Consider the following 13,504-nt stretch of genomic DNA (forward strand, 5'->3'; position numbering starts at 1 on the left):
ATCGAGATGAATCAGTTTCACTAAGAGTTACCACACCCAGGCCTCCACTGGACACCGAACGGTTTAGCCTTTTTAAAAACCTCACAGCAGCCTTAAAATAAATATGTCAAAATCCTGTACCTGCACTTCAAGTAGGCCACCTCCCTGCTCTGCTCTGCCACCACCCTCTGCTGATCATGAGCCCTGAGGTGGGAGAGAGAAACACATCCACGTTCAGCTGTGGCAGGGTGTGCACAAGAGGAGGAGAGAAAAACATTCTTACTCAGTTGTCCTGAGCTGCCTTCTCACAAACAGCAATCTGAAAGAGTCAGCACATCAATAAAAACCCATGTGGAGAGATTCAGTGGCCCATTATGATCATCTGCATTAGGTGCTGAAGCACTCATGAACTACTGGGCAGAGTGCAGATACCTGATGGCCGAAGGTGAGCTCTGACTGCTGCAGCTGTTCTTGTGTTTCTTCTACTCTTCTCCTGGGTGTGCAATGGCTTTCATCAGATGAAGCACCATGTTGAGGGTGATGTTAATTGGCCCAGGTTCCCAGTATAGTAACTGAACTCTTATACACACAACCCAATCATATAAGACACATTTCACATGAGGAGGAGAGTACAGAAAGCTCAAAGCCATTGCTACATCATCTTGGATTTATTATTTGATGCCTGTGGGGCTCCACGTTGACACGGTCTCCTTACCTGTGGTGACAGCTCCCTAATTCTGCAATGAGGATCTTTCATTGCAAAGTTCAAATCTTTTCTTTGTATCCTCATCATATTTCTCATGGTTACAACAAGTGGGTCTCTCAAACGGGATGGTCATACTTGTCAATGTGATTCATCCTCCACCAAACTGCTTCCTGAGGTTTGTAATCATTTCCAGCACCTCCAGAAACATGTTCAGGAATCACATTTCCACATAGCCTGGCCAGCACCAGGGATCAGGAAATCTTTAGTGACTTAACTTGTTTAGATTAATATTTTTAATTTAACATCTGGAAAATGTCACATTTCTCTTGAAGTGTCTATATAAATAAATGTCTCCTGAATATTTGTGTATATTTGTGTGCTACTTGGGTCTAACTGTACAAAGTTTCAAAGTAATACAATGGGTGTCGTGTGAGATGCTGGCAGGAGCTGAACTCACTTGTAGTTCCACAGCTCTTCTGCAGCTAATTTCAGTTTCTCCTCTGTGGCTGACAGCTGCTTCTCCCCTTTCACCTGCTCCCGTTCTTTCAGTCGCAGCTTCATTAAAGGGAAAGAAACATAGATTACCTGGTAGCCCATGTGAAATTATGTCTTTCTTCCCTCCCTGAAATCTGAAGGCAGGTCTCAAATGTGCCCTCTCCCATTCCCCGTAAATGCACAGATCCACAAACACAACCAGGGGAAAGCATTGATGCCCCCTATTAAGGGACTAAACAAATGGAAACTCCAGAATGCTGGCAAGTCTTTGGCAACTCTGAGCTTCTCTTCATAGCTCTCTATTCCTACTCATCAATACATCACATAAATATAAAAAGCCCACACGAGGTGCACTCAGGCTCTTGTGATTGGGACAGCATAAGTGTATTTCTTTGCAGTGTACAAAACCAAGCCTGACCAACTCATCACAACTAAACACACAAGGATGATGCAGGGGTTCCTGACTTGTCTGATTTCTCCCAAGAGCCCTGAACTCTCAATCAAGGCTCGGGCCATGACAATGCCATAGAGACATCTTTCTTGGACATGGTATTATTAACACTGTACAATGACCTACTGGACATTTCTACACTTCATGAGGGAACTCCTGCCACCTGACTCAAAGACATCAGTTGAGAAGAATGCAAAATACACTGACAAAAAGAAAATGATGTGAATTTCCCACTTTCAGAATATTGTCTCCTGGAAAAGGAATGTGGGGAAGGGAAGGGAAGGGAAGGGAAAAGAAAGGAAGGAAAACTGAATTCACAGTAATGCCAGCACCTCTGATCTCCTACCAGACATAAACTTCCATCTCATCTGCAGCAAGATACCATCCCAGTACACATGAATTCTCCTCCCAATATTTCCTACCCAATGTCTAGAGTTTAACAACAAAATATATACATATGGCAGTCATGTTGCTACGATGGGGCTGAAATGTAAAGAACAATGAAAATGAACCCTGAGGTTTCCACAAAGTGAAGGAAGGTGCAGATCACAGAAATCAAGGCAGAAGGGAGAAACACAATTCTTTACTGATTACTATGGTAAAAGTATGGTTGGTGTTAAACGTGCTCAAAGAAAGAAAATTATCCCCGCTGTCTGACACATTCGTTCTTACAACAGTGTTTGTAACAATTAACTCCTGAAAGTCTTACTCTTCTGTGAGCTTCTCTCTTTGTCCACACATTCCAACACGAACGTCTACATTCTTCTTCAGCGTGTCCCATTTGGGGTCCTTTGCCCCTTTCCCACACCTAGGTGCCTCACAGTTGTCCCCCAGCTCTCTTCTGCTGCCTGTCGAGCATAAAACAGTGTACTTGGGGGTGTGCACCTGTTCCCATGAGTGTGGCGATGAGGGGGGAGAGGAGAAAGAACAGGATTCCCAAGGCAGGAAGCCACTTTTTACCTTCCCAGAGCAAACTCATTCTACCAACTGCGGTTTTCTTCCCTCTAAACAACACCTCTTCCAGGTTTATGAGACGTCAAGACTCTCTGCATGAATCCTTGATGCGTGCACTCGTATCCCCTGACGTTAAGACAGACTTGAGAAAGGTGAAGAACGTGAGTGTACTTACCACTACTAAAATGTATACTTAAAAGTTTATGCTGGGAAACTTTCTAATGCATGTATTTTACCACAGTTAAAGAAGAGAAACTTAAAAAGGAAGTAATGGTGTTCATTTCTGATTTATATAACAGTTGATGGTAAATTTTTTTACCTGATTCTTGTGTACCTTAAGCTGAGCATTTTCTGTCTGCACAGGCTGTTATCTTCAGACTTCGATCTCACTTCCTGTTCTTCAGACTTCAATTTCACTTCGCTGGTATGAACTTCATTAAGGGAGAGGTGAACCTGAGCAAAACATTCTCTCTAGTGACTTCTTCCCAAGAAGAAGATCACTCAGTAGATAACATATAAATCGAATATTCTAAGATATGAAAAATTTGTTTTTCTTCAAAGCTAAAGTGTACAATGGAAATCCTGCAGGAAATAGAGGGAATTTACTTCTGAAACTTCTGAAGTGTTTACTAAATTAGCACCTTTCAAGTTCTTTATAGATTTTTCCTTTCCCCGATTTGCAAGTAGGATAGAAATAAAACGTGTACTAGGCTTTCCAAACAAACACTGGACAATGTGTCACAAAGAAGCATTGTCAATAGCACATATCCCACAGTCAGTCCCTGTATCATTAAAAACAGTCAATCCAGTTTGGGCCAAAGAGAAAAGCCAGACACATAAAGAAATGAAGGATTTAGAGAACAGTGGAAGGTGTAAATGATTCAGAGCAACTATGTTGGTTTTGAGACAATGGAACTGTAACTGGATGACAATGAAAAAATGAAGAAAGTGTAAAATCTTTCAAGCCAAACAGCCCAATGAATGACTTTTCTTTATGGAATAGAAATATTGTCACCCGATTCTCTTTCAAAATTCTCTGCTCTGCATTAAGAGGACCAGAACTGTTCAACATGGCAAGAAACTTCTAGTGCTCTCTCCCAGCAGCAGTGAATGATATAAAAATTAAGCCAGGGTTATGAAAACAAATTCTGCCTCACTCCTATATAAAAGAGGTACTGTGGTGTTACTGCTTGAAACAGCAGTGAACAGCATGGAAGGTTGAGGGGCTCAATTCACCTAATGACCAGAAGGGCACAGACATCAAATTATGGTAACTCAGGAAGCCCCGATTCTTGACATTCTGATTTCTCTCAGATTGCAACGAAGCATGCGCACTTGGAATGATGTCATTGAAAAATTCATTAGTGCGCTCAAGTGTCTCACTGTTATTCTTCAACAAAACACATAGTCATCAGGAATACTTACTCATTACTTTTACTTCCATTTTTAAGGGACAAAGAAGGGATTTTAATACTTTAATTTGTGTTTTGAGAGAGAGACAGAGCAAGTGAGCATGGGAAGGGCAGAGAGAGACAGAGGCAGAGAATCCCAAGCAGGCTTCCCACCATCAGCATGAAGCCCAATGCAGGGCTCAAACTCACGAACCATGAGACTATGACTTGAGCTGAAACCAAGAGTTGGATGTTTAACCGACTGAGCCACCCAGGCACCCAGGACAAAGAAGGGATTTTTATCTTACATCTATGTGCTTCGTAAGAGGGAAGCTTATTTTGCCATATTGTTTCCTGAGCACATTTCTTTGCTCCGTTGATCTACACAAATACGTAATAAAGGATTCAGAATTCAAAAATATTAATTATGCTGACATAAAAACCTATCTCTGGTGGGTAAGTCATTACAGAAATAAAAAATGTGGTATTTTACATATGTGATGATTACTTTGAATTTAGCCTGTTAGAGAATGGAATGAAATGGAACATCAGGATGAAAGAGGAGATGGCAAAATCAGTGAACCAGAAGTGAACATAATTCCAGGTGAAATCAAGAAAATGAAAAAAAGGGGGGGGATGGTTATACCTTCTATTCACAAATGGATATGTTTTCTGCACATTTTGCATTTTCCTTAATGTAGTACTTAATCTTATCAGAAATTTGATCTAAATTAACCAAAAAGGTAAAACAGCAATCTCTTAAGATTAGTACCAAAACCAGTAAAATCAAATTACCCATTGTGTCAACAGCAAAGGCACATGATCTGGCACTGTGGTCACATATAACATTTTGGCATTACTGTGGTCCCTGAAGAAAGTAAGTTTTAGTTAGTGGCATTTTATTTTTCTTTCTCTCATTCTCTCCTTCCTCTCTCTCTCCCTCTCTCTCTGTCTCTCTCTCTCTCCTCTTTTCTTTTTCTCTCAGAGAGAGAGAGAACACATGAGTGGGTGCAGGGTAGGGAGAGAGAGAGAATCTTAAGCATATTCCAGGCTCAGTGCAGAGTCCAAGGCAGGGCTCGATCCCATGACCTTGTGATCATTGCCTGAGCCAAAATCAAAAGTCAGATACACTACTGACTGAGACACCCAGGTGTCCCCTAATATCCCATCATTAAGCGACATTCTTCTTAGAATATATGAAGAGTTCAAACTGCTCTGGCATCACCAGAGGAGAAAAGGAGAAAAACCAAGTATCCTACATACTTATATTCTGTCCTTCATTATCAAATAAACAAATCAGTGTAATTACTTTAAAAACAAGAATCAAAAAGAAAAAATAACCCACCTAATTTCTTCCAGGTTTCCCCCCACCTTCACCCACCCTTTAAAAATAATGAAAGGGGCACCTGGGTGACTCAGTCAGTTGAGATCCAACTTCAGCACAGGTCCTCATCTTACCGCTCACAAGTTTGAGCCCCATATCGGGCTCGCTGCTGTCAACACAGAGCCTGCTTCGGGTCTTCTGTCTTCCTCTCCCTCTGCCCCCTCCTCACTTGCACTCTCACTCTCTCTCAAAAATAAACAAATCCTTTAGATAGATAGATAGATAGATAAACAACAATAACAATAATAAGAGAGGCGGGCACCTGGGCACCTAATAAGTTGATTTTGGTTCAGGTCATAATCTCACAGTTGGTGAGATTGAGCCCCATGTGAGACTCTGTACTCAAAGTGTGGAGGCTGTTTGGGATTCTCTCTCTCCCTCTCTCTCTGCCCCTCCACCACTCATGCATACATTCTCTCTCTCAAAATAAGTAAATAAACATTTAAACAAATACTGAGAGAGAAATTATTCTAAATGTCACTTGTTTGGCACTCAGAGGCCTCCAACGTCTTTCTGCTGCTCCAAGGGTCCCATCCATGAGAACCAGGGTGGGATGCTCACTCAGGTGCATATGGCCTTGGAATCAAACACACTTGGGTAAAATCTCAGCTTTACTACTCACTAGCTAGAACCCTGGATAACTCCCCAAATCACAAGATGGTGAAAACCCAAGATCCAAACGTTACCACCTGCATCACTGGTAAATACCATGCAGGAAACACTCACCTTACACGTGGATAGCACAAGGACAGCACGTAGAACAGGGCCCAGCACTCCAGAATCTTCTGACAGGCATTGAATTCTATCATTCGGTTCCAAACGGTAACCTTACCTTCTATTTGTACAATGTGAGAGCTCTGCTGCCCTGAGGTCACCCTTCTCTATACCAGCAGTGCTGTATTCCCCATAGCAACACCAGAATTTGAGGACCCGCTATGTGCCGGGTCACTTAGTCAGCACAGTCCATGAAGCCCATACACAATCCATTAGCCCCATTTTGCATCTTGTTCACTTCCGCTCAGTCTCCACTGACATTAGAGGCTCTCTCCACCCAGGACTCATAACACATGTTTTAAACCTCTTTAGTGATACACACGTGGTGTGGCAATATCTGACTTCTTCTCTAAGCCTTGAGCTTCTTGACAGGCTCAGACAGTGCCCTAATCTGTACATTTCCCCCAGTGGGCAGGTCATGCCAAAATACTCCTGCCACTGGATTCTTAAACATTTAGGACCAGAGTTAAACTCATCCACTTCTCTCTAATTGTCTGATTTTTTCCTCTACTTGGTCACCTGTGTCAGTTGTCTCAGGCAACTCAATCTGTGTTGTCACTTAGGATGCAAACAAGGAGGCTAAGTGGCTAACTAGTTAAGGCGCTAACTAGACTTGATAATCAATGTCTTTACTTCTAGCTGAATTAGAAACCACAGTGAACGGCTGTATTAAGAAAAGATTACAGGGCACCTGGGTGGCTCAGTCGGTTGAGCATCCAACCCTTGATTTTGGATCAGGTCATGATCTCATGGTTTGTGAGATCGAGCCCCACGTCAGGGTTTGAATATTTTAAAAAGAGATTTAAAAAAGAATAGATTACAAGGAAAATAGAAGCCCAAAAGCTTACCTTCATATAATCGACTCTTTACCTAGAAGAGGGACAAAGAAAATTAAATTTGATATAGAAACAATATTTTTTATAAAAGTATAGTTCATGTCAAAAAAGTCAAAATCATAATCCAATGTGGTATTATAATAAAGGTGTGGTTCAGCAAAATAAATTATTTTCTTAAGTGTTGCAATTCTAGTATAGTTAATATACAGTGTTATGTTCGGTTCGGGTGCATGTATTAGGATTCAACAGTATTGTACATTACTCAGGGCTCATCAGGGTAAATGTACTCTTTAATCCCCATTACCTATTTCTCCCATCCCCCCCCCCACCAACCTCCCCTCTGGTAACCATAACTTTGTTCTCTAAAGTTAGAAATCTGTTTCTTGGTTCGTCTATTTTGTCCACCTTTGCTCATTTGTTCTGTTTCTTAAATTCCACATATGAGTGAAATCATATGGTATTTATCTTTCACTTAGCATTATATCCTCTATATCAATCCATGTTGTTGCACATGGCAAGATTTCATTCCTTTTTATGGCTGAGTAATATTCTTGTGTGTGTGTGTGTGTGTGTGTGTGTGTGTGTGTACGTGTATTAACGTATATATCACCTCTTCTTCATCCATTTATCTATGGATGGACACTTAGGCTGCTGCCACAATTTGGTTATTGTAAATAATGCTGCAGTAAACATAGGGGTGTGTCATAGACTATAAGTCTAAAGTTCTTTTGGCCAGCAAAAGAGCAGATGCAGGATTCAAACAAGAGATGGCTAATGTCCAGGAAAAAGACAAGAGCCCCAAATAAGGGTTCTTGCCTCATATTTATTCATATCAGAAGGCTTGCAAACATGATGGGGCATACAAAGAGACAAAGAAACTAGGAACATTAACTTGTGGATGTGAGGGTGGGGGAAGGGGATTTTGAAGATATACAGTGTTTGGGGTTTCAGTCAATATAAAACAAAATCCAGGCACCAGGCAGATGGGTAGATGGTTGTTAACAGCAGACAGGAGGTGCCGTGCCTGTTTTTCTTTCTCAGCCTAGGGGATGAGACAGACAGGGGGAATAACCTCAGGTTAATAAGCCACCTTTTCTTTTGTTAACCATCTCCACTCCGGGCTGCTTTGCCTGAATTGCAGTGGTCCAAAGTCCAATTCACCAATTTGCCTAACCTGGCCCTATTCTCCTATGAAAGCAGCTTTCTGCCATACTATTAAATTTGGGGTGTTTTCACCCTGAATATCTAATCTTGTTATTTCTGTGTATTGGCCACCTTTGCACCATTTCTATTTCAGTCCTTTGCCTCTCTCTATATATTTGGGGGCTCAGCACCCCCTCCCTATTTTGGGGTATCTTTGCACCTCCCTATTCCTGGCACCTTTGTTCCTCCATATTCTCAGAGTGTCTTTGCACCCCCCCATTCTTGGGGTGCCAATCTGGTTTACCCAAACTCGGTTGTATTATCTTAACTATGTATTTCTTTGTGCCTTGTTGACCCATTGGTGTAAGCCCAGGGGATTCCTAAACTCATCCCGCACAGGGGTACTTATATCCTTTAGAAGCAGTTTTTTTTTTTCTTTTGTATTCTTTGGGTAAATACCCAGTAGTTCAATTACTCCATCACAAATTAGTTCTATTGTCAATTATCTGAGGAAATTCCATACTGTTTTTCAAAATGGCAACAGCCATTTGCATTCCCAGCAAAAGTGCATGAGGGTTCCTTTTTCCCCACATCCTCGCCAACTCTAGTTTTTTTCTTGTCTTATTGATTTTAGCCGTTCTGACAGGTGTAAGGTGATATCACGTGGTAGTTTTGATTTGCATTTCCCTGACCATGAATGATGTTGAGCATCTTTTCATGTGTCTGTTGGCCATTTGAATGTCTTCTTCACGGAAATGCCTGTGACTTCGGCCAATTTGTAAATTGTATTATTTGTTTTCTGGCTGTTGAGTTGTATAATTTCTTTATATATTTTGGGTACTAATCCTTTATCAGCTATGTCATTTGCAAATATCTTCTCCCATTTAATAAGTTGCCTTTCAGATTTGTCGATTGTTTACGTCGCTGAGCAGGAGTGATTTATTTTGATGCAACCCCAATTGTTTTTGTTTTTATTTCCTCTGCCTCAGGAAACACTCTAGGAAAATGTAGTCATGGCCTAGCATACTAAAAACTTAGAAGTAGAATAAGCTATAGAAAGAATTTCCTTTCTACTTGCTGATATTTCAACAACCATTTCTATGGAAGAGAATTAAGCTAGATATCTTTTGACCAAAAGCTCTGTTTCCATTCTATTAAACAGATACCAAACTACTAATCTTCAATAATGAAAATGGCAGACTTACTTTAATTTAATTACCAATGCACCATTTACTTGCAATTCTTTTTTGTCAAGTCCAATAGCCATAACAAACTCTAGGACCACAAATATTTCAGAGATTCAGAAAAAAACAAAAGTAAAGGCAAAATCTTTACACTAAAAGATGCCTCTGACTCACCAGAAACACTGGAGAAATGTCTCCTGCAGTTGGCTATTTCCTGAACTGACAAACAATTCTATCAAATCAGGTCCTATGATTTTTCTCACATCACCAACAAGGTTTTCAAATGAGAAAGGAAGTGGGAGATGGCTAGAGAAAACACACAAGCAACAACAGAAATGAAAACAAAAGTTTCCAGAAAGTGCAAAAAGTGCTTCCTTGACCAGAGTCACTCCCTAAGACATTATAAAATTATAGCAGGTACTTGAGACGTCACAGAGCGATCTGAACAAAGTAAACGAAATCATAGGAAGTATGTTCTCAGACCACAAATCACTCAAACTAGACATCAAGAACAAAAAGTTCTTAGTTGGACCATGATAAAAAAATGAGATTAAACAACAACCTTCTCAAAAAGACATGGATTCGAGGGGAGTTGGGTGGGGGGATGGCTGAAAGAGGTGAGTAGATCAATAATACACTTGTGATGAACATGAGAAATGCATGAAATCACTGAATCATACGGAACACCTGAAACTGATATTGCACTGTATGTTAATTATAGTTGAATTAAAAAAAAAAAAGTCCATGTAGGTCAAAGAAGACATTTCTACAGAATTTTTAACGTATTTAGTCTAAATGATAATGAAAATTGAACGTATTAGAGGGAAATTTGTAATACTGAGTGCATATAAAAGGTCCAGCTATAAAATTTTCTGCTTAATTATGATTACAAGTCTATCTAAAGGTACTTTAGTATACTCACAGCAAAAACAGTTCACTGGAGGTAAATTAGACAAGCATTATTTCCCATGGAGGCAGGAATAATACTATGTTTCCAGTGAATTTCAAACACATCAGAGCCAAGAGGGGAATGGTCAGGCAAAATATGGACAGGCTGAAATAATATTGGAGATGATGAGGAATCTTATATATCTGTCATATCTTATACATCTTATACATCTTATATATCTTATATCTAAGATATCTTATATAAGACAGATATCTTATATATCTGTCATAAACAATCATCTTTATAAATCCTCTACCAGCCTCCAGGAGGTTAATAAGCACACCTCTCAAATGTCCCCTCATGGAAGAGCGAGAGGACAGATGGCTTACAAAGGAGCAGGTACAAACTTGTGGGGGTGATGACTGTGTTTGCTATCTTACTGTGGTCATGGTTTCATTGCTGCTTACATATGTCAAATATCAACGAACTGTATTCTTTAAAAGGATGTTGTTATTCTATACAAATTATACGACACTGAAGCTGTAGGAAAGATGTAATAGGCAACACTGAGAAGTTTTATTTTGCTGACAAAACATATTTCAACTGTGTTTTAATAGTAAGAATTTGTAAGCCAATATATAATAGAAAAATTAAGAAAATGCAAATTTATAGTAGATAAGAAGTCAATGACTTCTAGTGTACATTCACAAAGTACCTGGATAAAATCCTTTGGAATATCTCCAAACTATGCCCCAAATTCATGGAAGAATGAAAGAAAGTAAAAACACAAAATGTACTAGAGATACAAATGAGATTGTTCTAGAGAAAGATGTTTATAGATATGGATATATCTGAGAGAGACGGGCAACTGCTATGATAATAATATGGGATTATTCTTCCAAGAAAATAAATTACATATTATGGTTCACTTTTTGATGTTTTCATTCAATGTTCACTTTGATTCTGAATCACAGCTCAAAATGTCAGATTTCTTAGGCACATAAAGATTTGCATAATGAGGTGATCGTGTATATTTTGATAATATCTTTGGGATTTTAAGTTACCTGAACACACATCTCCAAATAACCAATGAAAGGAATTCATGTTTCTATTTCATGGTATTGTGCTAAAATCAATCAATAGCAACTCTGAAAATTGATCTCTCAAAGAATACAAAATTCCTGAATATGGTCACCAAAACAACAGAACACACCTCATTCTACAAAAACTGGACTTAAAAGTATTTTAGGAGCAAAACACTCACAATGCAATTCACACTAATTCACATACCAAGCTTAATTTTGTGCAAAGGAACCTGTCTAGAAAGTAGCCTCTGAAATGTATAACATTTTCATCTTGAGCTCTCAGAGATGAGGTCACAAAAATGTGTAACGGTGGGAAATCCCACTGTCTTTGACTAGCCACCGTCTGAAAGAAAGAAGTAGCTGTAAGCACAATGGTTGATCATGGGGCTCTAAAGCACCAAAGACGCCATCTTTTCATGAAGGTAAAACATCTTTGGCTGTGGGCACTGTTGGTGCATCTGGCAGCTGTCTGACTGCTGGTATTGGTAGTTGATGCTGAACTAGATTAGATCCAATGGGGCCAATAACACTAGGTTCTCACAGTCAATGGCCATGAGTAGGTGGAGGTGGGAAATGCAAGACAAGATAGTTGATGGAAGAATTCAGAGATGAGGTAGGGAGAGAGAGCTGAACCAATCTGTGAGAGGTAGCCTAGGTACAGGGGGAAAATTCTCATAAAGATGATCAAGAATTTTCCTCCTTCAGAGTCTCAAAAGAAATAGAAACGATTCTATTTAGATGGGAGGCATTCGTGTGGAATGATTCTGCCTCAATGCAAGGGTTATTCCTGACTACTGGGACTTTCCAGATCCCACTCTAAGGATCTGGTATATGCCAATCTAAAGAAATCTACTTATCTCTATGGTGTTCCCTGTCTGTCTGTCTGTCTCACTCTCCTAGGGGTACAAGTTTTGCTTTTCAATATTACAGTGAAATAGTCACACTGGGTACCAGGTATTTCATTATATTTGGACAATACTAAGGACATTCAGAACCCTTCTTGCTTTGAGGAAATCAACACTCTGCACATACTTAGCTAAAGAAAGGGCAACAATTCTTTCACTTCCTGATCATGTCGCTCCTCGTGATTTTCCTATTGTAAATATCCAAGCAAGATGCAGCCACTTAGTTTCTTCTGGGCTTATGAGGCTCCCGTCAACACAGTTGGACACAGAATCTCTGGGGACAGCCTCCAAGACCAGAGACAAAGGGATGACTCAGAAGTTGCTAAAAGCCCACAAACCAGGAAGCACAGAGCCCAAAGACATTTCACTTTTTAACACTCTAGTGCCAACATCAATGCTTCAGTTACCACTGTTCCCAGAGCTACCAAACTTCACAAATATGAACAACGTGCTGATAGGAAAACGAACTACATAGAAGATGGACCCTAAGCTTACAAAGCTTGAAGCAGGATCTTAACAGGGCTTCCAGGAGCCAGTCTAATACCCATAGTTCCTATTAAATAAGAGTTCTTGACATTTTTTAAAGCAACTTTAATGAAATAATTCACACATCGTAGAAACACCTATTTGAGTCAGTCAGCTCAATAGCTTTTAGTATCCTCACAAATCCTTCCTTCTTGACACTATAAAACTACTATGTTCGGGTTTACATCCTGTCACCACTGCTCTTTTTGGACCAAGCAGCACAGACAGGGCCCAGAACTTGATGTGGACACTTGTGGCCGCAACCACTTCAGGCTGGGGGAAAAACCTGCCCTGTGGTCCACAGTCTTCAGGAAGAAATGAAGTTCTTCTGAAGTTCCCAGCAAAAGCCCCATGGAAAAGCTGTTGTTTAACCACAGTGTGAAATAACCCCCAATAGGAAGGGAGAATCCACCGACGTCCATGTTTACTCACATTTGTGTTTGGGTAACCAGGACACCCAAGCACAAGGAGCCAGATAAGCAGTCTCTGCACCTTCCTGTCCTGGTCCTTTAAGGGGACTCTAGGGTTCCAGGCAGGAGGTGGAGACAGGGGGTTAGCAAGGGAGGAGTAGGGGGGGTGGGAAAGGGAGAGGGGTGGTAATTGGGGATGGGGGAGGAGTATAAAAAGGGGGTGGGGTTAGGGATGTGTCAGGAGAAGATGGGGGTCAGAGACAGTACCAGGATCAGATCAAGTACGGGGGGTGGGGGGGAGGGTTCACACAGGCTAGTAGGTCAGCAGGTCAGTAAATCACTAGGTGAGCAGGACACAAACAGCAGGTTAAGTGGACTCTCAGGAGCAGGTGG

At 40.5% G+C, this 13,504-nt stretch overlaps 1 long non-coding RNA gene across 1 annotated transcript in view; it reads right to left on the bottom strand.

The window, feature by feature from the left end:
* LOC122199548 overlaps positions 1–13,504 on the bottom strand; it is a 79,558-nt gene that overhangs the window by 37,659 nt on the left and 28,395 nt on the right. Inside the window, exons 3-5 of the long non-coding RNA XR_006193554.1 lie at positions 6,983–7,004; positions 2,905–3,038; positions 1,143–1,240 (exon numbers count right to left, since the gene is read on the bottom strand). This is a non-coding gene — a long non-coding RNA (uncharacterized LOC122199548). The remainder of the gene's footprint in view (positions 1–1,142; positions 1,241–2,904; positions 3,039–6,982; positions 7,005–13,504) is intronic.

Source organism: Panthera leo, chromosome D1 (assembly GCF_018350215.1).
Source record: "Panthera leo isolate Ple1 chromosome D1, P.leo_Ple1_pat1.1, whole genome shotgun sequence".
NCBI lineage: Eukaryota > Metazoa > Chordata > Mammalia > Carnivora > Felidae > Panthera > Panthera leo.